Source organism: Callospermophilus lateralis, chromosome X, assembly GCF_048772815.1.
Source record: "Callospermophilus lateralis isolate mCalLat2 chromosome X, mCalLat2.hap1, whole genome shotgun sequence".
Taxonomy (NCBI): Eukaryota; Metazoa; Chordata; class Mammalia; order Rodentia; family Sciuridae; genus Callospermophilus; species Callospermophilus lateralis.
In genome coordinates this window covers 48,919,651-48,947,604 of record NC_135325.1, presented here as the reverse complement: position 1 = coordinate 48,947,604, position 27,954 = coordinate 48,919,651, and the positions used below count along the sequence as shown (strand labels likewise).

Genomic DNA, 27,954 nt, shown 5'->3' with positions numbered 1-27,954 from the left:
TCAGGCCCCGCCCTGAGTGCTAGTATGGAGGAAACCCATCAACCCTTAAAACGCATCAAAGGGGGTGTGGCTACCAACAAAGTTGTGCGGCTGATCCAGGTGCCGGGTTTCCAACTCCCCCACCCTTAGCTGCGATAACTCAAAATATTTCCCACAAGCTTTTGGGGGTTGTAGCTATCAACGCAAAACAACAACTGTACAGGCACCTGGTTTTTACCTCAGAGACTAGAGTAGGGAAGATACAGGTGGAAGCTCATTTTCTTTCACGCTGGCTATACCCACCACCTTGAATACAGAGGCTCAAGCTAGGAATAGACAACGCCACCTACTGGAAGCAAGGAAAACAGTGTTCTGAAAGACTTTTTTTTTTTTCCTCTCTCTTTTCTCTTTTCTTCTCTCTCTTCCACAACTTCAGCATATGTGAAACCAAGAACTGTGCATGAACAACTGAATTACCAAAGTAATATAATATAGAGGAATTGCATATACCCCCCCCCATTTTTTTAATTTCAATCTTACTTCCCTTTCCCTTCTCTTATTTCTCTTTTCTTCCTTGTTATTTTTTTTCTTTCTTTTTTTTAATTCATATTCTCTCTATCCCACTTTCAATCTCCTAACTTTTGCTATCTATACATAGGGTAACTATCTAAATAGGAGGTTGAGTCTATACATTCTTCCATAAATTACCAGTCTAGTGGTTAGAGTTCTCCAAAGGTGCTAAGTTAGTTTAACCTCATACCCTCACTCCTTTGTCTGAAATTAAGTTTTCTATATGCCACCAGATATGGTACGCCTTTTATGAAACTAAGGAATATATTCTTAAGTAATAATTAAAACCAATATCTATAGTCTTAGAATCTAACTATAAATGTATTAATAATGAAAACGTGTGCTTAGATAATGTACTGTTGATATTGGGATCTGTTAACATTGTGTTTCTCCACAAAAGAGGGATTTTGGAGCTATACAAGAACAATACAAATATATAAGGGGAAAAACATTAGCACAATAGTTTCACAAAGCTAGAAAGAATCATGAGCAGTATGAAAAGACAAGGAAATAAAGGACCACAAACAATACAGGTCAATTCAACATTAGATGAGCCAATATCTGCCGCTGATGGAATGTCAGACAAAGAGTTCAGGATATACATGCTTCAGATGATCTGGAGTCTCAAGGAAGACATTATTCATCAAATTCAGACAATGAAAAATCACTTTGACAACAAATTACATGAACAAATCCAAGAAGCAGAAGATCAACTCTATAGGGAGATAGAGGATATAAAAAACAAACAAACAGAAATCCTGGAAATGCAGGAAACAATAAACCAAATTAAAATCTCAAATGAGAGTATTACCAGCAGAGTAGAACACTTGGAAGATAGAACTTCAGACAACGAAGACAAAGTTTTTCAACTTGAAAATAACATAGACAGCTCAGCGAGAATGTTAAGAAATCATGAGCAGAACATCCGAGAATTATGGGATAACATCAAGAAACCAAACCTAAGAGTTATTCGGATAAAAGAGGGTACAGAGGTCCAAACCAAGGGAATGAGCAATCTATTCAATGAAATAATACTAGAAAACTTCCAAGACTTAAAGAATGAAAAAGAAATCCAAATACTAGAAGCCTACAGGACACCGAATATACAAAATCATAGGAGATCCACACCAGGACACATAATAATGAAGATGCCCAACATAAAGAATAAGGAGAGAATCTTAAAAGCCACAAGAGAGAGGAAGCAGATTACATTTAGGGGTAAACCAATCAGGATAACTGCTGATCTTTCAACACAGACTCTGAAAGCTAGAAGATCCTGGAACAACATATTTCAAACACTGAAAGAAAAAAGGGTTCCAACCAAGAATCATGTATCCAGCGAAATTAAGCTTCAGGATTGAAGATGAAATAAAAATCTTCCACGATAAACAAAAGTTAAAAGAATTTGCAGCTAGAAAACCAGCTCTTCAAAACATCCTTGGCAAAACATTACAGGAAGAGGAAAAACCAAGCGTAGAGGAAAAACAAATCATGTTAAGTATCGTACATAACCAAATATGGCTGGAAATACAAACCATATCTCAATAGTAACCCTAAATGTTAATGGCTTAAATGTACCAATCAAAAGACATAGGCTAGTAGAATGGATTAAAAAAAAAGATCCAACAATATGCTGCCTACAGGAGACCCATCTGATAGGAAAAGACATACACAGACTGAAGGTGAAAGGTTGGGAAAAATCATATCACTCATACGGATCCCGGAAGGAAGCAGGGGTGTCCATACTTGTATCAAATAAAATAGACTTCAAGCCAAAGTTAATCAAAAGGGATAAACAAGGACACTACATACTGCTCAAGGGAACCATACACCAACAAGACTTCACGATCATTAATATATATGCCCCAAACAATGGTGCAGCTACGTTCATCAAACAAACTCTTCTCAAGTTCAAGAGTCTAATAGACCACAACACAATAATCATGGGAGATTTTAACACACCTCTCTCACCAATGGACAGATCTTCCAAACAAAAGTTGAATAAAGAAACCATAGAGCTCAATAATACAATTAATAACTTAGACTTAATTGATATATACAGAATATACCACCCAACATCAAGCGGATACACTTTCTTCTCAGCAGCACATGGATCCTTCTCAAAAATAGACCATATATTATGTCACAGGGCAAATCTTAGCAATTACAAAGGAGTTGAGATACTACCATGCATTTTATCTGATCATAATGGAATGAAATTGGAAATCAATAATAAAATGAGAAAGGAAAAACCCTACATCACATGGAGATTAAACAATATGCTACTGAATGAACAAAGGGTTACAGAAGACATCAAAGAGGAAATTAAAAAATTCTTAGAGGTAAACGAAAACTCAGACACAACATATCGAAATCTTTGGGACACTATGAAAGCAGTACCAAGAGGAAAATTCATTTCATGGAGTTCATTCCTTAAAAGAAGGAAAAGCCAACAAATAAATGACCTCATACTACACCTGGAAGCCTTAGAAAAAGAAGAACACATCAGCAGCAAATACAGTAGAAGGCAAGAAATAATTAAAATTAGAGCTGAAATCAATGAAATTGAAACGAAAGAAACAATTGAAAAAATTGACAAAACTAAAAATTGGTTCTTTGAAAAAATAAATAAGACTGATAGACCACTAGCCACACTAACAAAGAGAAGAAGAGAGAGAACCCAAATTACTAGCTTACGGGATGAAAAAGGCAACATCACAACAGACAATTCAGAAATACAGAAGATAATTAGAAATTATTTTGAAACCCTATACTCTAATAAATAGTGAAGGCATCAATAAATTCCTTGAGACATATGAACTACCCAGATTGAGTCATGAAGATATAAACAACCTAAACAGACCAATATCAAGTGAGGAAATAGAAGAAGCCATCAAAAGACTACCAACCAAGAAAAGCCCAGGACCGGATGGATATACAGCAGAGTTTTACAAGAACTTTAAAGAAGAACTAATACCAATACTCCATAATCTATTTCAGGAGATAGAAAAAGAGGGAGAACTTCCAAATTCATTCTATGAGGCCAATATCACCCTGATTCCCAAACCAGAGAAGGACACCTCAAAGAAAGAAAACTATAGACCAATATCCCTAATGAATTTAGATGCAAAAATCCTCAATAAAATTCTGGCAAATTGTATACAAAAACATATCAAAAAGATCTTGCACCATGATCAAGTAGGATTCATCCCTGGGATGCAAGGCTGGTTCAATATACGGAAATCAATAAACGTTATTCACCACATCAATAGACTTAAAGAAAAGAACCATATGATCATCTCGATCGACGCAGAAAAAGCATTCGACAAAGTACAGCAACCCTTTATGTTCAAAACATTAGAAAAACTAGGGATAACAGGAACTTACCTCAAAATTGTAAAAGCTATATATGCTAAGCCTCAGGCTAGCATCATTCTAAATGGAAAAAAACTGAAGGCATTCCCTCTAAAATCTGGAACAAGACAGGGATGCCCTCTCTCACCACTTCTATTCAATATAGTTCTCGAAATACTGGCCAGAGCAATTAGACAGACAAAAGAAATTAAAGGCATTAAGATAGGAAAAGAAGAACTTAAATTATCACTATCTGCGGATGATATGATCCTACACCTAGAAGACACAAAAGGGTCTACAAAGAAACTACTAGAGCTAATAAATGAATTCAGCAAAGTGGCATGATATAAAATCAACACGCATAAATCAAAGGCATTCCTGTATATCAGCGACAAATCTTCTGAACTGGAAATGAGGAAAACCACCCCATTCACAATATCCTCAAAAAAAATAAAATACTTGGGAATCAACCTAACAAAAGAGGTGAAAGATTTATACAATGAAAACTACAGAACCCTAAAGAGAGAAATAGAAGAAGATCTTAGAAGATGGAAAAATATACCCTGTTCATGGATAGGCAGAACTAACATCATCAAAATGGCGATATTACCCAACGTTCTCTACAGGTTTAATGCGATGCCAATCAAAATCCCAACGGCATTTCTCGTAGAAATAGATAAAGCAATCATGAAATTCATATGGAAAAACAAAAGACCCAGAATAGCAAAAGCAATTCTAAGCAGGAAGTGTGAATCAGGAGGTGTAGCGATACCAGATATCAAACTGTACTACAAAGCAATAGTAACAAAAACAGCATGGTACTGGTACCAAAACAGGCGGGTGGACCAATGGTATAGAATAGAGGACACAGAAACCAATCCACAAAATTACAACTATCTTATATTCAATAAAGGGGCTAAAAGCATGCAATGGAGGAAGGATAGCATCTTCAACAAATGGTGCTGGGAAATCTGGAAATCCATATGCAACAAAATGAAACTGAATCCCCTCCTCTCACCATGCACAAAAGTTAACTCAAAATGGATCAAGGACCTTGATATCAAATCAGAGACTATGCGTCTGATAGAAGAAAAGGTTGGCTCCGATCTACATATTGTGGAGTCAGGCTCCAAATTCCTCAATAGGACACCCATAGCACAAGAGTTAATAACTAGAATCAACAAATGGGACTTACTTAAACTAAAAAGTTTTTTCTCAGCAAGAGAAACAATAAGAGAGGTAAACAGGGAGCCTACATCATGGGAACAAATTTTTACTCCTCACACTTCAGATAGAGCCCTAATATCCAGAGTATACAAAGAACTCAAAAAATTAAACAATAAGAAAACAAATAACCCAATCAACAAATGGGCCAAAGACCTGAACAGACACTTCTCAGAGGAGGACATACAATCAATCAACAAGTACATGAAAAAATGCTCACCATCTCTAGCAGTCAGAGAAATGCAAATCAAAACCACCCTAAGATACCATCTCACTCCAGTAAGATTGGCAGCCATTATGAAGTCAAACAACAACAAGTGCTGGCGAGGATGTGGGGAAAAGGATACTCTTGTACATTGCTGGTGGGACTGCAAATTGGTGCAGCCAATATGGAAAGCAGTATGGAGATTCCTGGGAAAGCTGGGAATGGAAGCACCATTTGACCCAGCTATTGCCCTTCTCGGACTATTCCCTGAAGACCTTAAAAGAGCGTACTACAGGGATACTGCCACATCGATATTCATAGCAGCACAATTCACAATAGCTAGACTGTGGAACCAACCCCGATGCCCCTCAATAGATGAATGGATAAAAAAAATGTGGCATTTATACACAATGGAGTACTACGCAGCACTAAGAAATGACAAAATCATGGAATTTGCAGGGAATGGATGGCATTAGAGCAGATTATGCTAAGTGAAGCTAGCCAATCCCTAAAAAACAAATGCCAAATGTCTTCTTTCATATAATGAGAGCAACTAAGAAAAGAGCAGGGAGGAAGAGCAGGAGGAAAAGATTAACATTAAACAGTCATGAGGTGGGAGGGAAAGAGAGAGAAAAGGGAAATTGCATGGAAATGGAAGGAGACCCTCATTGTTATACAAAATTACATATAAGAGGTTGTGAGGGAAATGGGAAAAAATAAGAAGAGAAATGAATTACAGTAGATGGGGTAGAGAGAGAAGATGGGAGGGGAGGGGAGGGGGGATAGTAGAGGATAGGAAAGGTAGCAGAATACAACAGTTACTAATATGGTATTATGTAAAAATGTGGATGTGTAACCCATGTGATTCTGCAATCTTTGTAATGTCTTGAATAACCAATAAAAAAAAAAAAAAGAAAAGGCTTTTGAATGGGAAAAAAAAAACAGTAACTCTAAACGTTAATGGCTTAAACTCTCCAATAAAGTGACATAGGCTGGTAACAAGGATTAAAAAAACAAATCCAACAATATGCTGCCTCCAGGAGACACATCTGATTGGAAAAGACATACACAGGCTGAAGGTGAAAGGTTGGGAAAAAATATACCACGCACACGGTCCTCATAAGCAAGCAGGGGTGGCCATCCTCATATCGAATAAAATCGACTTCAAGACTAAGTTAATTGGGGCTGGGGATGTGGCTCAAGTGGTAGCGCGCTCGCCTGGCATGCGTGCGGCCCGGGTTCGATTCTCAGCACCACGTACAAACAAAGATGTTGTGTCCGCCGATAACTAAAAAATAAATATTAAAACACTCTCTCTCTCTCTCTCTCTCTCCCCTCTTTCACTCTCTCTTTAAAAAAAAAAAAAAAAAAAAAGACTAAGTTAATCAAAAGGGATAAGGAAGGACATTATATACTGTTAAAAGGAACCAATCACCAACAAGATATAACAATTATCAATATTTATGCACCAAATAATGGTGCTGCGACGTTCATAAAACAAATTCTCCTCAAGTTCAAGAATCAAATAGACCACAACACAATAATTATGGGTGACTTCAACACACCTCTCTCACCATTGGACAGATCCTCCAAACAAAAGTTGAATAAAGAAACTATAGAACTCAATATCACAATAAATAACCTAGACTTAACTGACATATATAGAATATATCAACCATCATCAAGTGGATATACTTTTTTCTCAGCAGCACATGGATCCTTCTCAAAAATAGACCATATATTATGCCATAGGGCAACCCTCAGTAAATATAAAGGGGTGGAGATAATACCATGCATTTTATCTGATCATAATGGAATGAAACTGGAAATCAATGATAAAAGAAGGAAGGAAAAATCCTACATCACATGGCAAATGAACAATATGTTACTGAATGATCAATGGGTTACAGAAGACATAAAGGAGGAAATCAAAAAATTCTTAGAGATAAATGAAAATACAGACACAACATATCAGAATCTATGGGACACAATGAAAGCAGTTTTAAGAGGAAAATTCATCACCTGGAGGTCATTCCTCAAAAAAAGGAAAAACCAACAAATAAATGAGCTCACACTTCATCTCAAAGCCCTAGAAAAGGAAGAGCAAAACAATAGCAAATGTAGCAGAAGGCAAGAAATAATTAAAATCAGAGTGGAAATCAATGAAATTGAAACAAAAGAAACTATTGAAAAAATTAACAAAACTAAAAGTTGGTTCTTCGAAAAAATAAATAAGATCGACATCTTCCTGCCTCAGCCTCCCAAGCCACTGGGATTATAGGTGTGCACCACTATGCCTGCTCAACCTACTTGTTTTTAAGGAGCCCAGGGAGGGCTGGGGATGTGGCTCAAGTGGTAGCGCGCTCGCCTGGCATGCGCGGAGCTCTGGGTTGGATCCTCAGCAGCACATAAAAAGAAAAAAATAAAGATGTTGTGTCCACCAAAAACTAAAAAATAAATATTAAAAAAATTCTCTCTCTCTTTCTCTCTCTTAAAAAAAAAGAAGCAGCAGCCCAGGGAATGGAGCCGGAACTTACTGTGGTCCAATGTGCCTTCCTAGGTGTCCAAGTGATAGGGTTTATGGCATTAGTGGACAGTTTCATCCTGACATGCAAGTTGAACACGACAAACTGGCCCATACCTTGACTGAATACATTAATGAAATCATGAAGTATGTGCTCATTTTTGGAGGGATGTCCTCAATATCACGGGGAATGTGGCCCTCACACTCTAGACTATGGATGTAACCAACTGAGTGACAAGCTATGCTATGGCAAATTACAATCTGAATACATTTGGGATTTACCATATCAGAGAAGGCCAGGACCTGCAGTAAAAGATAAGTAGTAGCTCTTAAGAGTGATTCAAGCAGGGTACCGTGGCATATGTCTGTAATCCCAACGGATTGAGAGGCTGAGGCAGGAGAGGATCACAAATTCAAAGCTAGCCTCAGCAACTTAACAAGGCCATAAGCAGCTCAGTGAAACTCTGTCTCTTAAAAAAAAAAAAAATGGGTCAGGGATGGGGATCTGTGGTTAAGTGCCCCAAAGTTATTAAATAACCAGTACAAAAAAAAAAAAGATAGAGAAAGAATGATCCAACTAGGAAAATATATAGGGGGTGGAAATAGAGCTCAGTGGTAGAGCACTTGCCTAGAATTTATAAAGCCCTGGGTTAAGTCTGCAACACCACACACATACACACACACACACACACACACACACACACACACACACACATCAACAAAAGATAAAAGGCAAACTGAGGAAATAGTTGCAACTCATATAGCCAAACAGTAAACTTCTCTAACATAGAATACATAGAAATAAAGAAAAGACCAACATTCTAAGAGAGGAATGCGGAAAAGACAAAAATAAATGGTGCATAGACAAAGAAATACATGTATTTCATTTTAACATGTAAACAGAAGGTTAACTTCAGAGGTTTTCAGATGGTTGAATAGAGAAGGTCGCTTTCCTGGCTGTTCTGTGGAGTGAAACCAAGAAAGCAAATAGACAGCTTCTTAATGAGGTAGGTGAACAAAAAAGTGGGGGAACTTTACTAGAATTTAAAACTGGACATTCAAAGCAGGTCAGAGACTCAGGAGGTTAGATATAACAAAATAAAGAAGAAATCCTCAGCCGCAGTCACTGCCGCAACCAGGTCAGAAGCACTATCCAGAGTGGTCCCTCCGTGAGCATAAAAGAAGGATAGGGAATTAAAGGAACTTGCATTGTGGGGAGGCCTGAGATGTGTCTGGGTACAGAGCATTTAGAGATCAAGGACGTTGCCTCACAAACCTGAAAGATGCACTGCACAAAATCTGCCATCTCTCCAGTTTGGCAGGGTGTCCCACACCTGTAGTCCCAAAGAACTAGAAAGCTATGATAGGAGGATCATAAGTTTGAGGCCAGCCTGGGCAACATAGCAAGACACTGTCTCAAAAATAAATAAATAAACACACAGATAAGTAAGTAAATAAATAAATAATAAGGGCTGGGGCTGTAGCTTAGTGGTAAAGCACCCCTTGGTTCAATCTCCACTACTGAGGGAGGGAGGGAGGGAAGAAGGAAAGAAGGAAGGTAGGAAAGAAAGAAAGAGGGAAGTAGGGGAAAAGAAAAGAAAACACATTGAGATACTCTTTTTTGCAAACTTCAGATATTGGACAACAGCAACATTGTTGGTGAGGTTGTCAAGAATAAGACTTCTCATGTAAAAGAGAAAAATGATATTTCTATGGAGGGTAATTTAGTAATCTTCATCCAGACTACAAATGCATTTATTCTTTTTTTTTTTTTTTTTTGTACAGGGATTGAACCCGGGGGGCTTTACCACTGAGCTATATCTTTCTATTTTTTTTATTTTCAGACAAGGTCTCATTAAGTTGCCTTGAACTTGCTCAGCCTCCCAAGTCACTGGGATTACAGGCATGTCCCAACACAGTCAACTAATGCATTTATTCTTTAATCAACCAATTCTACTGTTGGATACTTATCCTACAGGTATACTTATGCATGTTTAACATGTCATATGTGCAAAATTATTGATTGCAATATGATTTCTATTGATTTGTTTATTTAAACAAACAAAATATGTCTATACTCAAAAAAAAAAAAATTTAATGGGAGATAGACTTTCCCAGATAAACAAACACTGAAGGAGTTTCATCACAATTTGATGTACCTCACAATAAATGTTAAAGTGAGTTCTTCAAGCTGAAACAAATATGAAAGCATAACAAAATATAAACCACAGTACATAAAGGTGAATATATGGAATACTATAATACTGTAATGATAATGTGCAAATAACTATTAATTTTAATATAAAACTTGAAAGGCAAAAATATTAAGAATAACTGAAGGGCTGGGGATGTGGCTCAAGTGGTAGCGCGCTCGCCTGGCATGCATGCGGCCCGGGTTCGATTCTCAGCACCACATACAAACAAGGATGTTGTGTCCGCCGATAACTAAAAAAAAAATAAATATTAAAATTCTCTCTCTCTCTCTCTCTCTCACTCTCTCTCTCTCTCTCTATCCCTCACTCTCTCTTTAAAAAAAAAAAAAAAAAGAATAACTGAAATGATAAAATGTTGTAATGGATAAACAATACAAAAAAATACAAATTGTGACATAAGTAATATACAGAGTATGGGAAAGAAGTTAATACATAAGACACACAAAAAAGAATGGAATCAAAGCATATCACTATAAAAAAATTTAACAAAACACAACTGAAGACAGCAAAAGATAAAGAGGAAGACACTATTGGACAAAAAGAAATAAACAAAATTACTATAGTATAAGTCTTTCAATGTCAATAGTCACACTAAATATAAACAAACTAAACTCCCCAATCAAAAACGTAGAGCAGCTAGATGGATTTTTAAGAAAATATCCAAGTATATGCTACAGCCAAGAGACTAATTATATATTTAAGGACACATCTAAGCTAAAGGTGAAGGGATGGGAAAATATACTTGATATAAAAGGTAAACAAAAGAGAGTAGAGGTGGCTAAACCTATATCAGACAGAATAGATATTGAGGCAAAACTATCAACAAAGAAGGTAATTATGTAATGATAATTATGTTATGATAAAAGGATCAAATCATTTTTTATAGTGATCAAATCATCAGATATAACACGTATAAATATATGTGCAACTGACAAGAGTACCTAAATATATAAAGCAAATATCACAAGTGAAGAAAGAAATACTAAGAGAATTCAAAACACTACTTTCAACAATGGGTATTCAGGCAGAAACTCAGTATGGAAACAGTGGACTGAGCAACAGCATAGGCCAAATGAATCTAATATACATAGAACTTTTTACCCAATACCAGAATATACATTTGCTGAAGCACTTGAGGAAAATTCTATAGGATAGATCACATACTAGGCCAAGTCACAACAAATTTAGGAAGTCTGAATTCATATAAAGTATCATTTCTTAATGTTATGAAACTAGAAAGCAATAACAGGAAGAATTTTGGAAAATTTACAAATATATGGAAATTAAGCAACACATTCTCGAAAAATAAATGGGTCAAAAAAGAAATCAAAAGGGAAATAAGAAACTATTTTGGGTTGGGGACATAGCTCAGTTAGTAGAGTGCTTGCCTCATATGCACAAGGGTTAGGGTTAGGGTTCAATCCCGAGCACCTTAAAAAAAAAAAAATGTCTGGAGACAAATGAAAAGGTACACACCATACAAAGGGGGCTGAAGTTGAGGCTCAGTGGTAGAGTGCTTGCCTAGCATGTGTGAGGCACTGAGTGCCTCAGCACCACATATAAATAAATAATTGAATAAATAAATGAAGGTCCATCAACAACTAATAAAAATATTTTATAAAAAATACCACACAAAAACTTATGGGATGCAGCAAAAGAAATTCTAAGGGGGAATTTAATAGTAATAAACACCTACATCAAAAAAGATCTTAAATAAACAACTTAATGTTATAATGCAAGAAACTAGTAAAAGAAGGGCAAATTAAAACAAAAAAAAGTTGGAGAGGAAATAATAAAGGCCAGAGCAGAAATAAATTAAAAGACACTAAAGACACTAAAAAATATATAAAAAATCAGCGAAATCCACAGTAGCTAAACAGTTTTACAATCCTTGAAGATTGTTACCTAGGAAGATTCCAATTTCTCTATATAATTCAACATCTGTTATTTTCTGTTTTAGCCATCATGATGAGTTATATTCCACTGTGGTTTGGGTTTCCATTTCCCTAATAATACTGTTAAGCATCTAATAATATATTCATTGGCCAACTCTATCTTCTCAATAGAAAAGTGTATTCAAATACACACTTTCATTGAGCTATGTTTTTGAAATGAAACTTCAGGAGTTTCTCATCAATACAACTGTTATCCACTGTCCCCCGAAGCCACCAGAGGCATAGAAAAGGGAACACCAGGAATGGATCCACATGCAGGAGAATCCTAGAGGTTCCCTCACCATCATCAGTTGGATTGCAGGCATAAGTTTCAACAACAAATTTCACAGTGTGAAAACTTAAAAATACTTTTTTTCTTATTTGTTAATTGTTTTAGTACCAGGGATTGAACCAGGGGGTGCTTAACCACTGGCCTACATCCTCAGTCCACTTATAAGTTTTTTAAAATTTTGAGACAGGATCTAAATCGCTGAAGGACTTGCTAAAATGCTGAAGCTGTCTTTCAACTTGCAAGCCTCCTACCTTAGCCTCCCAAGCTGCTGGGGGATTACAGGTGTACACCACCACATCTGGCAAAAGAAAAAGACTTCTTAGAATTTACAGTCCCTAGGGGGTACATGACATACCCCAAAACCACACACGCATGCGTGCGCATGCACACACATGTCAGGGAGAATAGGAAAAGGAAGATCAAGAAAGAATGTAGAGAAAAGGGACCCATGGATTAATGCCTTTATTGAGTTTAGGGAATTATCCAAACAAATCTGCTTGGCAATTTTAATTGGTAGGTTTGAAGTAAGCAGTCACTGTTTCCAGGAGGTTATGCTGTGACAGAAGCATTTATATAAGTTCACAGGTTAATGCCTAAATGTCCTGTTAAAAGGGAGTGATGGAGAAATGGAGAGATGCCCCTAAACTCTTTTTTTTTTTTTTTTTAAGAGTGAGATAGAATGAGAGAGGGAGAGAGAGAGAGTTTTTTAATATTTATTCTTTTAGTATTTGGCAGACACAACATCTTTGTCTGTATGTGGTGCTGAGGATAGAACAGGGGCCGCACGCATGCCAGGCGAGCGCGCCACCGCTTGAGCCACATCCCCAGCCCGCCTCTAACTCTGGACACTGCTACAGGCATGTGGATGGGATGTAGAAAGTGAAAACTGTACCAAGAATGATTGAGCCCTGATGCTACAAGGAGTAATTAAACTTATGTTTAAAAAATGGATGCTGGGGCTGGGGTTGTGACTCAGTAGCAGACCACTTGCCTTGAACATGTGAGGCACTGGGTTCAATCCTCAGCACCACATAAAATAAAGGTATTATTTAAAAAAATAAATAACTAAAAAGAATATTTAAAAAAATTTTTTTTAAATGAATGTTAATTCAAAATAAAAGTTTGTTTTTTTTTTTAAAGAGAGAGTGAGGGAGAGAGAGAGAGAGAATTTTAATATTTATTTTTTAGTATTCGGTGGACACAACATCTCTGTTTGTATGTGGTGCTGAGGATCGAACCCGGGCCGCATGCATGGCAGGCGAGCGTGCTACCGCTTGAGCCACATCCCCAGCCCCAAAATAAAAGTTATAAGTACTCATCACATGCTGTATTTTTATTAAGTTACATGAATTTTTAAAATATATGCTAGATAGCAAGGGGTTATTTCAATGGCAGAGCTTTTTCCTGGCACATGCTAGCCTAAAGTTTCATTTCATACATATGAGGTGTTGGGTTCAAATCCTATTAACCTAAGTACCTACCTTTAGATATCAATGTAGGTAATTATACCTTTATAATATTTTCTCCTGCTATATGTGGTGACGCATGGCTGTAATCCCAGAGGCTTGGGAGCCAGGAGGATCTCAAGTTCAAAGCCAGCCTGAGCAAAAAAAAAAAAAAAAAAAAAAAATGAGGTGCTAAGCAACTCAGTGAAAGCCTGTCTCTAAATAAAATACAAAATAGGGCTGGGGATGTGACTCAATGGTTGAGTGCTCTGAGTTCAATCCCCAGTGTATGTGTGTGTGTGTATATATATATATAAAATATTTAAATGAGGGTCTTTTTAATTTCCTGCTGGTACCTATCATACACAAAGGTTCTTAGTTTGGAAAATTACCTATGTTGTGGGTGGAATTGTATATCCTCAAAATTCAAATGGTAAAATCATAACACCTAGCTCATTACAATAAGAGTATATTTGAAGGAGGACCTTTAATGAGGTGATTAAAATTAAAAATGAGGTCATTAGGGAGAGCCCTAATCAAATCTGCATGGTGTCATGAGAAGAGGAGGAAAGTTGGACAGAAATTTCAGGAACACATTCTCCTGGCAGAGAAAAGACCATGTAAAGAGGAAGTAAAAAGCAGGCCATCTGTAAGACAAGGAGAGGAGCTTTAGAAGAAACCTGTCTTTCCAGAACATTAATCTTGGACTTTCAGATTCCAGAACTGTACAAAACAAAAAACAAAAACAAAAAACAAACTTCCTTTTCTTTGTACCACCTAGACTGATAATTTGTTACAACATACCTAGCAAACTAGCACAAACAAGACATCTTTATTTCTTTCTGTCTTTTACTACCTATGCTTTTGGTGTCATATTTAACAACTGTTGACTAATGCCAAGGTCATGCATATTTATATCTACTTCCTTCTCGGAGTTTTATAGCTTTATGTTGTATATTAGGCCTTTGCTCTCTTTTTGAGCTAATTTCTGTAAATGGTGTGTAAATGGTGTGACAAAGAGGTCTGAATTCATTCTTTGGCCTCTACCTCAATTCTATTACAATGATCTCATTGTCTATGTCAACACCGCCTTCTTTTGATTACTCTTCATAGTAAATTTTGAGATCAGGAAGAGTGAGACTTCCAACTTCTTTTCAAAATTGTTTTAGGCATTCAGGATACCATGCATTTCCATATGAACTTTAAAATCACCTTTTCCATTTCTGAAAAAAATATGCTGTTCGATATTGATAAGAAGGGCCATAGTAGTATTATTACTATTATTATTTTGCAATACTGGGGATTGAACCCAGGGGTACTTTACCAGCGAGTTATCCCTAGTGCTTTTTTTATTTGGTACCGGGGATTGAATTCAGGGGCACGTGGCCACTGAGCCACATTCCCAGCCTTATTTTTGTATTTTATTTAGAGACAGGGTCTCACTGAGTTGCTTAGTGCCTTGACCTTGCTGAGGCTGGCTTTGAACTCACAATCCTCCTTTCTCAGCCTTCCAAACAACTGGGATTACAGGCGTTCTCCACTGCACCTGGCTTACCATTTGTATTCTTGATGATTCCCATTCTAATTAGATAATAAAATACAAAATTGGACTTGGGATGTTGAGTACCCCTGAGTTCAATCCCTGGTACCAAAACAAAAAACAAACAAACAAAAATCCTGTCTCTAAATAAAATATAAAAAAGGGCTGGGAACGTGGCTCAGTGGTTACCAAAAACAAAACAAAAATTACAAGGTCCTTAAGAAATTTTTATACAACCATCTCAGAGACACAGAAATGTGAAGTTACTAGCCTGTGGCCACTGTTTTCAGTTAGCATGCATTCAGTAAACATTTATTCAGGGGCCTCTATTTATTGTAGAGGCTTGCTAGAGAGACTGGAGACAGAAAAGTGAACAAAAGAAACAAAAATTGGGCTGGGACTGTGGCTGAGCGGTAGAGCGCTCGCTAGAGCACTCACCTAGCACAGGCGGGACCCAGGTTCGATTCTCAGCACCACATAAAAATAAAGGCATTGTGTTGTGTCCATCTACAAAAAAAAGATTCATTCTCATTTCTCTCTCTCTCTCTCTCTCTCTCTCTCTCTCTCTCTCTCTCTCCTTTAAAAAAGGAGAGAAAAAAAAGAAAAGAACCAAAAATTCCTGCCCTCAAGTTTATATTCTAGTGGAAGGAAAATAGGGGGAAAAAAGTAAAATATCTAAATCACCTGATATATGTAAATGCTGTGAAGAAACATAAAGGAGGAAAGGGAAGAAGAAATATTAAAGAAGGGAGGAGTGATTTTTAATCACTCCTCAGAGTGGTCTGAGAAGGCCCAAGAGATCAGAGGACATTGAGCTGAGGTATACAGCAGGTAAGGGACAGGTCCCATGGGCCAGGGTGAAGAGGGTCAGACAACAAGAATTGCAAAGTTGTGAGACATGTTTGCCTTGTTTAGGAAACAACATGGAGGCCAAAGAGGCCAGAACATATTGAGCAAAGAGAGGAATAGGAGATGATGTCCCTGGTTGAAGAGGGTACAGGGAAAAACTTACAGAACTAAAAAGAAATCAGCTTCTGAGTAGCAGAATGAGCTAATGTAACTGACTTATGTGGAGCATAGACAGTCCTAGGAAAAGGACAAAACCAGAGACCATTTAGGAGGTGACAGTACTAATCCTGAAGAGAGGTGACATTGTTTAGGACCAGCGTGCTAGATATGGAGCTTGTGAGAAGGGGTCAAATTTGGTTTCCTGGCGCTTATGCGTTCATTTTGACACACCTTATTGCTGAATCATTTTTAAAGAAACCATTTTCAAGGAATATTTTGATTTCCCAGACATGATTAATAATTAAAGTTGTAATTATTACTTACACAACTGGGGCACAGCTCACAATCACTATACCAAGAAAACTAGTAATTATAATAGGCCACATTGGCCCATCAAAAGGAAGAACATTTTAATGGCCTCAGCTTGTTGATTCAATTAGCCACTGGATAACTAACTTAAGTTTAGTTAACCTGTGGCTAATGGAAGCTGTTAACTCATCAGTAGCAGATCTAGAATTTAAGCTCCAGTCAGCCCTCACACTCCAGAGTACCACCTCAAAAAGTGTTTTTCTACATATATATATTTACAAATAATAGCTTGTGGTAATGAACTTCATTTGTAAAAATGAGCATAATTTCAAAGCAAATTGCCCAACAACAAGGTCTTCAAATATGCATTTCATGAAACACTAATATTCCAAAGATATTAATATGTATTTCTGAATATTAAGGAAATAAACAGCTTGCCTCTGGTGGAGATTTAGAATGTACACGGGTATAGTGAAGGACCTGAGAAGTTGCACAATAATAAAATGTGTTTAACTTGAGCTGGAGCTATAGATCAATGTACAGCATTTGCCTAGAATGTACAGGGCCCTGGGTTTGATCCCCATTACTGCAAAGAAAAAAAATATCTGTCCAACATAACCAAGCATAATGACAGAAACTGCTATAATGACAGAATGCTTCAAAAACTGTCTACTATATTGAGAGACACTGGTGCTCAAGACACACAGTTTGGGAAATGCCAAATGGATGTCTTATAAGATTTAGCTCTACACAAGTTCCCCACAGGCAATGTAAGGCATTCCTGGGAATTACATGCCCAGGGCAGCAAAAGTAAGGTTAGAAACAAACAAACAAACAAAACAGGGGAAGACTGGATGCCAATATGAAGAGATACTGCACCTAAGCTGGTCGCTGTTCCATGAACTACAATCAATACAGCCAATCATGCAGCCACATAGGATGTTGGTAAATGGGCAGGTTAGAAAACTGCTTTGGAACAAAAAAATTATCTGCTGATTCCATCTGTGATCTCTCACTGGGAAGCATACTGTCCATGGGTAGACAAATCAAGGTTGTCATCTGGCTTCTTCAAGCAGCTGGTGGTAAAGCAAAATCCCACACCCAGTAGCCAGGAGCCAGGAGCCAGGAGCTTCCTATGCATATGGCAGTAGGTGGAGCCAGAACTGCCAAGGCTATAGCTGGATCAGGTCTGGGAAGTGGCACTGCAGAGGTTGTCCCTATAGCAGTTGTGTTATGGTTTGGATATGAAGTTTCAGCTAAAAGATTCCATTAATGCAGGAATATTCAGAAGTAAAATAATTGCATTATGAGAGCTGTCACTGAATCAGCCCCTCTTAGTTTGAATGGACTGACTACACAAGTTCCCCAGGGTAGTAACTGTCAGCAAGTGAGTTTGTGGCTGTCCAAGGTGGCCAACTGGAGGCATGCCCTGGAAGGGTGCAACCACTCCACACACTTCTGGACATAATCATAAATCAAGTAGCTTTCCTCCACTGGTCCTTCACCCATGGTGTGCAGCCTCGTCTTGGTCCCAGAGGCAATGGAACTCTGAAATTTTGAGCCCCAAATAAATGCTCCTGTTGGGTATTCTGGTCACAGTGATGCAAAAGCAGAAAAAAAACCAAAGTGCTATTTAGGCCAGAGTCTGACACCCCAAGGAGGAGACTGCCAGCTATGTTAGTGCCTGTGGCAGGACCAGTGAGGGGTACCCATGAACAAGCAATCAAGTGTCTAAGATAAAGATGTAGCCAAAAGAGAGGACACCCACATATCCAGGAAATGTAAAAGGGGAGAGGTACAAGGGACAAAATGTACCTAGAAGAGAGATGAAGGGACAGAGCATACCTAGGGAAGGGATGAAGGACAGGTGAAAGGGGACAAAATGTACCTAGGAAGGAAAGTGGTACTGAGATGCTCTGAGATGATTTCCAATGATCATTTTAAACTGGGCTGTTTCCTAGGGGGGAAAAATGTTTTGTATATAAATAAACAATTTTCCAGAAAAAAAAAACCAGAACCTATACAGGAACAGATTGAAGACTTTATCATGAGAAAGGATTTAACGTGCCACAGACTGGGGCTGGGGTTGTGCCTCAGCAGTAGAGTGCTCACCTTGCACGTGTGAGACCCTGGGTTTGATCTTCGTCACCACATAAAAATAAATAAGTGAAATAAAAAAATTATATTATATATATATATAAAATAAAAAAATAAAGTGCCTCAGACTGAGGCCAAAAATTTGTTAGCCCAGGGAAAGTATGAAGCATGATACCAGTCACCTAGGTTATTCTGACTCAGCATGGCATATTTGGCAACCTCCTTGATGCCATAAAGATAATAAATAAAAAAGCCTTTCCCACTTATTGAAGTTTCTTAATGAATCTATAACAGAAATAAACAATGACAATTCAATCACCTGTGCTATTCTTGTTGATCAATGTAATTGTTTAACAATCCACTTACTAAAACTCCCTTATTATTCTATTTTTAACCTATAAAACCAGACCCAGATTAGGATGCCATTTTGGAGCACTAAATCTGGGCAACTAAAATACATATTTCCCAGAACGCCATCCTCATTTTGGTTTGAATAAAATTCCTTGTTCTCACATTTGGTGTGCCTCCCTGAAAAAAAGTGTTAAGGACTCCATATTTCCCTTTACCTGATCCATGTATTTTTTCTCTGACCTTTGTATTCTCCTATAATACATTCACATAACACTTCTGACACTGAAATGGGTAGGTTTTCCCACCATAGCAAACAATTCTCCAACTCTATGGACACAAACTGAGTGTCCCACAAGTCAGATATGACACTACCTGGAGTTAGCACACACCCCACAAGTTAAGGCCTCAGCCCCAATAATATTTCCCTCGATTTAGACACCACTCACAAATAGTGGGTCCCCAAGTACCAAACTTGTCTGATGTTGCAACAAATTGAGGGTTCCCACAACCCTCTCATGGGTTTGGTAATCTGCTAGGATTCACAAGACTGAAGAAAACATTTCACGTAAATTTACTAGTTTATTATCAAGGGTATTATAACAGATACAGAAATAAACAGCCAAATGAAGAGGTACACAGGGTAAACTTCAGAAGGGTCCCAAGCACAGGAGCTTCTGTCCTTGTCCAAGTGGGGTACACCATCTTCCTGGCACATCGATGTGTTTTGCCATCAATGCTCTCTGAATTCCATCATTTAGGGATCTTTATGGTAGCATCATCTTGACATCATGGATTACTAACTCAATCTCCAGCTCCTCTCCACTTCTTGGAGCAGGGTGGAGTGTGGGGGAGGTGAGAGAACAGCTAAAAGTTGGAAGGAAGCATCTATTCATGCCTTTGTCTTTGTGATCAAATCCTATTCTAAAGCTGTTCAGGAGTCCATCAAGAATCATTTAATTAGAAGCTCAAAAGATGGTCCTATCACCAGGAAATGTATGGGGATTTGAGAGCTTTGTATCAAGAGACAAAAGATGCATGACTAGCATTCAGGGCATAACAAAGGTTTTAGGAGCCTCAAACAAGGACCTGAGAAGATAAATATTTATTTATTTTAGGTGAGCTGCTCCCTATGGACATATAGGAAAGTACAATAATCAAACAGATAAGCCACCTCCAAATCCACTTGGAGGAAGTCTACCTTCAGACTGAAATGCTTTGAATGGAATTTAGATAGTAATGTTCAATTCCAAAGGGTCTAGGTATACTTGACTTTATCTTCTTGAACTTTTTCTTCCAACATCACATCTATACCAATTTGATTGGGTTCTGTAGCATTGTCCACTAAGTACAAAAGTAGACATGAGCAATTTTTTAGTTTCATACTATGCATAGTATAGAGGCTTATATAGCAGTTAGATAAATATTTGCCTAAAGGGAATGATTTTGAAAATACATGGGGTTTATGAAAAAAAAATGGTTTTATTTACACAAAAAAAAACAGCACTAAAAAATGAAAATGAAAATGAAAAGCTAAAGAAACAAAAAAATTATAGGATGGTATACCCTACTGTCATTCAGTTACAAAGTTGACAAAGGACTCAGATTATGACATAAAGGATGAGTCCTCCCCCGCCATCCTCTGAGAGCTTTCAGCAATGTCGTAAAATAGTCAGGTAATAAGAAACCTCTTGTCAGCTTTCAAAGTCGTGAATTCCTTTACGTTAGCTCCTTTTATAAAATAATGATCTTAAGTATTCCTTGTTTTTTCATTAATCAATTTGAGATTTTTTTCAGAATTCAGTTTTTTGTTTGATGTGTAATCATAGTAAATACCATCTTGATTTCTTTAATAATATCATTGATTTGACAATAAGTTAGTCAAATGGGATTTCACGTAAGGCAGGAATACCATCGAACTCATCAGTAGAATTTCTTCAACATTATTCTTTAGGGAGCTTCTTTATGGGTGCAGATTGCTCAATTTTGGTTCTTTAGAGTCAAGATCAGATCCTTTAACCCCTCAGTGTATCGCTGCTTTGTTTTTGATTATTCCTATTCAAATTTAGAATTTCATTTAATATAATGATATCATCTTCTATTTTATTTAAAATCATATTCCGGGAAGGTTCCTGACCAAATTTTCTCTCTCTTCTTTTTTCCTACTTTGGTTCCAGGGATTGAACCAAGCAGCCATTGAGCAACATCCCCAGCACTTTTTTTTATTTTATTTAGAGACAGGGTCTCGCTAAGTTGCTTAGGGTCTATAAATGCTAAGATTGTCTTTGAACTTGCAATCCTCCTGCCTCAACGTCCCAATGCACTGGGATTACAGGCATGCGACACCATTCCCGGCTGTTTTGTTTATGTTTTTTTCCTTTTATTAGTGCGGATCATTTTATAGTGATGTTTATGTTTTTTTCCTTTTATTAGTGCGGATCATTTTATAGTGAGGATCATTTTGACACATTCATAAATGCATGTATTCTTCATTTCAACCCCCAGTACTACTTCTTTTCCTCTCCTCCTCCCTCTTCCTGATGCCCTTGCTCTACTTGATTGTTCTTCCTAATTAATTAAATAATTTTTATTTGGTGTGTTAGTTACATATAAAGTTAAATATATTATGATATATTCATACAGACACCTAGTATAATTTGTTCAACTTCATTCTTCAATTCATGCACAATCCAATTTGGTCCTGCTTCTGATCTAATAATCTCCCTTCTGTTTTCCTAAGATCCCTTTTTTTTTTTTTTTTTTTTTTTAGGTGCTGGGGATTGAACCCAGGGCCTTGTGCATGTGAGGCAGGAAGTCTAAGAACTGAGTTATATCCCCAGCCCAAGATCCATAACCTTTTTAATTTCTTTTTTCTCTCTAGCTTCCACATATGAGAAAGAACATCTGACCCATGACTTTCTGGGTCTGGTTTATTTCACTCAGCATGATATTCTCCCGTTTCCTCCATTTACCAGCAAATACCAAAATTCCATTCATCTTTATGACCAAGTAATACTCCATTGTGTTTATATACCACATTTTCTTTATCCATTTGTCTGTTGATGGGCACCTAGTTTGAATCCATAATTTGGCTATTTTAGGGACTATTATTAATCATTCTGTAAACATTCAGTAGAATTCATAGTTGAACTCATTCCCTTCTGGGCTTTCCTTCATTGGAAGGTTTTTGATTACTGACTCAATTATTTTCCTTATTACAGGTATATTACAAATTTCTTTATCTTTTCTTTTTTTTAAAATTAATTAATTTATTTATTTATTTTATTGGTTGTTCAAAACATTACAAAGCTCATGACATATCATCTTTCATACATTTGACTCAAGTGGGTTATGAACTCCCATTTTTACCCCAAATACAAATTGCAGAATCACATCGGTTACACACTCACATTTTTATATAATGGCATATTAGTGACTTTTGTATTCTGCTACCTTTCCTATCCCCTACTATCCCCCCTCCCCTTCCCTCCCATCTTCCCTCTCTACCTCATCTGCTGTTGTTCAATTCTCTCCCTCGTTTCCCCCCCACACCTTTCCCTTCAGAACCTCTTATATGTAGCTTTGGTACTGTCTGTCTTCCCTGGGATTATTTCTCTTTACCTAGCTTATCTAATTGGTTGGCATAGGATTGTTCATATGATCCTCACATAATACTTTTTAATTCTGTACCGTGGATAGCAATATCTCTTGATCTTAGTGAGTCATCTTTCTCGGACACAGCTTAAAATTTTGTCAGTTTTACTGATGATTTCAAAGAGTCAACATTCGTTTTCACTGATTATGTTTTTCTCTTTATTATATCCTTCTTTGTGCTTGCTTTTTCTCTATTTTTTTTTCTTTTCCCCAGTACTACAGATTGAAACAGGGGGTACTTTACCACTAAGCTACACCACTGGCACCAACCTTATTTATTTCAAAACAGGGTCTTGCTAAGTTGCCCAATACCATCTTTTTCCTTCAGCCTCCTGAGGATTACAAGTGTGTATCACCACACTAGGCTTTTTTCTAGTTTCTTTCTTTTTTTTTAATATTTTCTTTTTCAGTTTTCGGTGGACACATCTTTATTTTATTTTTATGTGATGCTGAGTATCGAATCCAGTGCCCCAAACATGCCAGGCGTTAACGCTTGAGCCACATCCCCAGCCCCTTTTTTCTAGTTTCTTACGGCTTTTCATTATGTTTGAATTTGGGGAGTATGCTAACGCCATCTATTTTTTCTCAAGATTGTTTTACTATTTGGAGTCCCTTAGATTCCAGGTGAAATTTAGGATAGATGAATGGATTGATGGATGAATTTGTTTCGTTTGTTTGTTTACAGTACTAGTGATAAAACCTGGGGCCTTACACATGCTAGGAAAGTGATACAACTCCAAACTACACCCCGGGCCTAGGATAGATCTTTCTATTTTTACCAAAATAAAACTGAGATTTTGATAGGAATTACACTAAATCTGTAGAAAACATTGGGTAGAATGGAGATCTTATCAATATAAAGTTTTCCAATCCATGAACATGCAATATCATTTCTTTTGGGGATGTTTTCTTTTTTTCAGATTCTTTCATTTGTAATTTTCAGTATACAAGTCTTTCATCTCCTTGGTTAAAACCTAAGTATTTTATTCTTTTGAAGCTATTGCAAATATGTTTTCTTAACTTCCTTTTCAGATTGTTTAATGCCCTGCAACTTTTGTAAGGTCATTCATTAGGTGTAACATTTTAAAATTTTTGTTTATTTATTTATTTATGGTACCAGGGATTGAACCCACAGTTGCTTAACCACTGAGCCATATATACAGCAAACATTCTACTACTGAGCTATACTGTTGACTTCTATATATGGTTTCTCAGTAATTGAAAGGAATTTTTGAACTTCGTTGAATTTGTCTATAAATTTCTATAAAGCAATTCCCTGTATATTTAAAAAAATTGTAGTTGTAGATGAACAGAATACCTTGATGTGTTTATTTTTATGTGGTACTAAGGCTTGAACCCAGTGCCTCACACATGTGAGGCAACTGCTCTGCCAGTGAGCTACAGCCCTAGCCTGTCTTTTGAAGCTATTTTTAAAAGTGCACATAATATTATGCCAACATTTTCGTGAAAAAGGCATCCCATCACCTTTGCAGGATCCTATTGGTTAGAATAGGATATTCTAATAGAAGAAATATTCAAACAGAAAAAATGACAAGCTATGTAAATACCAGGAGGTAAGGATCATAAGGACTTTCTTTTAAATCTCCCCTGAGTCTTTCTGCCGCAGTTAAGTGCTTCCTAGATTAATATGTGGCCTAGAACACATCAGCTGTATTTTATACACGTCGTAGCTATACTACCATCTTTTGTCTTTATATATGTATATCTAGATTTTATAAATTAAACTATTATTTATTGAAATGTAACATACAAAAAATATATAAATCAGGAGTGTGAAGGTATGTAAATTATAACTAAGTGAACCAATAATAACTACCCTTTCAAGAATCAGGGGGCTAGGGATATAGCTCAGTTGGTAGAGTGCTCGCCTAATATACAAGAGGCCCTGGATTTAATCACCAACACCACACACACACAAAAAAGGCCAAGAATCAGAATATTATCAGCATTCTAGAAGCTGCCTTTTATCATAATGTCTGTGGTATTCCTCCATGGATTTTTTTTTGAGATTATTATAATACTGTTAAAATGAATATACATATCTATTAGTGTACATATGCACATACTTTTCATATGGTGTTTCACTCAGTGAAATTTCTGGGTCATAAGGTATGCTTTTGAAACCATCACAATGCATGCTTATTAAGCCATGCTATAATAACATACATCAATCCACATATTTACCACTCTCTTTATATTCCAGTCCTTATTTTTCAGATTAACAGTATGGATAAAAAGCAAGAACCACTGATGTGATTTCCACAGGAAACCTCTTTATATATTACTTATAAATATGCAAACACTAATCAATTAAAAACTGTTATGGCTATACTGATATCAGAAAAACAAATGTCAACATGAGGATATTAGCAAGGAGGAGGACATGAAAAAATGATTAGATTGTCAAGAGACAACAACAAAACCATTCTAAATAAAACAAAAATTGATACAACTAAAGAAACAAAGTTTCAATTATACTTGAATATAAAAGTTTCAGTAATTCACAGAATGAGTTGAAAAAAAATCATTCCATACAAGAAATGAACACCAATCATCAATCGTATTCACCTAAAAGACATCTATACCACACTTTCCCCAAAAAAACAAGAGAATACAAACTGCTTTGAAATAGACATGGAACATTCAAGAAAATAAACAAACTTGTGAATCACAAATAAAACAATACTAAAGATAAAGGAATTGAACTAATTTAAAGTATGTTCTCTGGCCATAACATAATTCAATTAGAAATCAATAGCAGAAAGACACACAGAAAGTCTACAAACAATTAGAAATTAAACAATACATTACTAAGACATGTATTGGATAAATATCAAATTTTGAAGGAAATTAGAAAATATTTTGAACTGAATGAAAATGAAAAGATGAGATATAAAATTGTGATAGCTGAAGCACTGCTTAAAAATGTTACAATAAATAGTGATGTTAACAAATGAGAAAATTTTCTAAATAAAAACCTAGGATTATACCTTAACTTTTGTTTAATATTTTTAGCTGCAGATGGACATAATATCCTTATTTATTCATTTATTTTTTATGTGGTGCTGAGGATCAAACCCAGTGCCTCACGTGTGAGTCAAGAGCTCGACCATTGAGCCCCAGCCCCAGCCCCAGTCCCATACCGTAAAAACTTTAAAAAAGGGGCTGGGGCTATGGCTCAATAGAGCGCTTGCCTTGCACATGTGAGGCACTGAGTTCGATACTCAGCACCACATAAAAATAAATAAAGATATTGTGTTCATTTACAACTAAAAAATATTTTTAAAAAAACTTTTAAAAAGATGCTTTGAAAAGGAAGTTAAGCACCAAAAACAAGCAGAAGAAATAAAATTTAAAAACGATATAACCTCAGTTGGGTTTGCAGGAGCTTTAAGCAGAGGGTGTCTGAAGAACAGGAAGTAAAGTCATAGTTATTCAGATGCAGCCTGAAGCAAATGCAGATACTTCAGTGGAAGAAGAAAGCTTCAGCCCACAATCTATTTCACAGTTAGAGGAATGGAGAATAATGATGTGAAAAAATCAGAAGAAACTGGATTCCATACTGCAAAGGCAATCTTCTCTCCACCAAAGGGCTAATAAAGGTAATTGCTGAGGCAGCTAAATTAGTTCAAGTGAGTTTCAGCAATGCAAATGAATTCTACCAAAGGCGTCAGAAATCAAATATATTATAACTGGCTCCAAAGCATTTGAAAGACAACTTCCTTGTAGAATTGAGACAGGATCACAGAGACGTTTGGAGAATAGTAAACTGGGAAAACCAGAGCTGTCATACACTAACTGTTAATTTGCCAGCCTCTCATTGACTTGTGTAGAGGGGAAGGAAGTCCATATACATTGACACAGAGGGCACCTGTAATCCTCAACACTACATAAAAAATAAAGAGAGATATGGCCTTTATGGCAGTCATGTTCTGGACAACGTAGATTATTCTTGAGTATTCAACACAGACCATCAAAACAAGCTTCTTTTTTTGTATTTGTTTTGCACAACTGAGGACTAACCATGCCTTGTGCATGACAGGTAACTGCTCTACCACTAAGTTACAACTGCAGCCCCAGTTTCTTTATAAAGAACCATGAAGGTGGACTCCAGGTATGTAACTGTGTATTATAGATAGTATATATACTCTCTGTAGAACAGACTACTTGGGTTAAGGAGAGTTCTCCACCAAACAGGTGGTCAGATTTCCACAGATGCTTCTACAACTTGCTGATAAGTTTGGTATAGTAATGGTAATCACAAACCAGGTGGAAAGAGAATCCTGTCTGCTGCAGATCCCAAAAAGCCAACTGAAGTAAATATTGCTCATGCATCAATAACCAGACTGTATCTGAGGAAAGGAAGAGGGGATTGCAGAAGTTCTTGAAGCTGAAACTGTTTGCAATCCATGTGGATATGATGAAGAGATTCCAAAGACGGAATCATTGTTCACTTTCTTGTGATAAAATTTAACTACTGCGGCCCAATGGAGAGGACTATTCTGTGGGGTTCTCCATAGGCCTCTTCCTATTGTGAAGGCCAGGAAAAGGCTCCCAGGAAAGCAGCTATTATATTAGCTTTTCTCGTGGTGTGAACAGGAGACAGATCAGTATTTACAAACTGATCTGAAATGTTCACTGCTTCTGGAATGTATTATCACTATGTGATTTCTCTGATTTTTGGAGGAGAGGTAAGAATACCAATCCTATGACAAGTTTGCTGTTTACTCACGTTGAACAGGTGTCTATTGGACAATCTTCAAGAGAGCCAAAATTGGGGAGATATGACTCTTTTTGAATAATTTGAATAATTATTTGAATAATTTGAATAATTCTAAAATAAAATGCCTGACCTCTGTAGACAAGGGAATGACTCTCTTCATAGCTCCATCAGTGAAACTCAAGACAAGTGTTAAAGTTTTGTACCTAAACTCTCTCATATGTAAAAATCTGTTTTGCCTAAGAAGTTTTCGAAAAGTCTTGCTGGGCCATCAGCCCTTCATATTTAGGATAATTCTGGAATCTTATACATTTCAGAGGCTGTATAAGAAGATTTGGTGCTTGAGGAAGATAAGACATTGGGATGATTAGACAAAAATTTTTAATCAATTATTTAAAATATGCTCAAAGAGCTAAAGAAACAATCACAATGTAGCTTACCACTAAGAAAATATCAATAAAGAGATGGAAATTATAAAAAGGGAAACATGCAGAAATTCTGCAGTTAAAAAGTATAA

The 27,954-nt window shown here is 36.7% G+C and overlaps 1 long non-coding RNA gene and 1 pseudogene across 6 annotated transcripts in view; one reads left to right on the top strand and one right to left on the bottom strand.

The window, feature by feature from the left end:
* LOC143639082 (uncharacterized) overlaps nt 1-27,954 on the bottom strand; it is a 156,514-nt gene that overhangs the window by 56,231 nt on the left and 72,329 nt on the right. For 3 of the 6 annotated variants that reach the window (XR_013154661.1, XR_013154658.1, XR_013154663.1), the window contains one exon: nt 13,777-13,895. The exons of the other annotated variants lie outside the window; for them this stretch is intronic. This is a non-coding gene — a long non-coding RNA (uncharacterized LOC143639082). The remainder of the gene's footprint in view (nt 1-13,776; nt 13,896-27,954) is intronic. 6 annotated transcript variants of the gene reach the window in all.
* On the top strand, nt 25-27,105 carry LOC143639311 (DNA repair protein RAD51 homolog 1 pseudogene; annotated as a pseudogene).